This window comes from Cyprinus carpio, chromosome B9 (genome assembly GCF_018340385.1).
Source record: "Cyprinus carpio isolate SPL01 chromosome B9, ASM1834038v1, whole genome shotgun sequence".
In the NCBI taxonomy this organism is placed as follows: Eukaryota; Metazoa; Chordata; class Actinopteri; order Cypriniformes; family Cyprinidae; genus Cyprinus; species Cyprinus carpio.
In genome coordinates this window covers 18,357,036-18,358,093 of record NC_056605.1, presented here as the reverse complement: position 1 = coordinate 18,358,093, position 1,058 = coordinate 18,357,036, and positions in this window count along the sequence as shown.

The window sequence follows — 1,058 nt, the reverse complement described above, 5'->3', positions numbered from 1 at the left end:
CGTGAATCCTTCCGCGGGTGATTCTCCGCAGTTGGGATCTATAACCGGATGCGGTCCTTGAAATGCTCGTGTCTTGCTGAAGAGTATGTTGGTGGGCGTGGGACCACCGCCTCGTTCCCTAAAAATGGTAAGCGGACTACTACACACTCCATTTTCCAGTAAGGTATCATAGTACAATGAGCTGAATCCTGATTTACCCAGGAAAATAGAATGTCCCAACTGATCGTTCTCTGGTGTTTTTCCATGACCTCTTAATTCTCCTCCTGCTGCCACTTTGGAAGTCCCCTACGAGATTCGAGAATAGTTTTTCCCAATCTAATCTGCCTTCCCAGTTCCTCTCTAACGGCGCTGGATGCGGGGGGAGAAGTCCAGTTAACCACGCATCCCTTGCGTGTGCTGGGCCGTTGTACGTTGCCCATCATCGTAGATCGAGACTGTACTGCGCCTGCAGTTTTGCTTAACTGGAGTTGTACGTCTGTTTCCGCAGGAGTAGGAGGCATGACCACAGATGTTCCATTCCTGTTTCCCGGGTAAACAGCCACAGAGTTTCGTTACGAAATGACAAAGAAGTTCTGTACACAGTGTTTTACTTCTATAACTAGACAGTGAAGGCTCAGAAGTCTGAGGCCGACAACTGAAAATCCTGATAATCATGTTCTGATTTTATAAAATATTTTGATGCAGTTTTAAATAGTATAACAAACAAGAATCATGAACATTTGGGTCATTCCAGAATTGAAAAAAGGAACCCATTACATGTACACCAGAGAAATATTTTCCTGCCCCCCAGTTTAGTGGATCATTTTGTATGTGTTATGTTTGGTTAGGATCCTTGACCTAATCTGTCAGTCTCTTTCTATGACAACTTTGTGTCCGAACCTCCGCTACTATTACAGAGATAGTTCTGCTTATCAATGATAACTAAAGATCCAGTGTATTCATGCATGCTTCCCTGTAATAAAAACATTCCACTTGAATAAACCGTTCATGTTAAGGGTCGGAAAATTTTTGTTTCCATGTTTTTTTTGCACAGCGGAATGAACTAGTGCAGAAGAAGA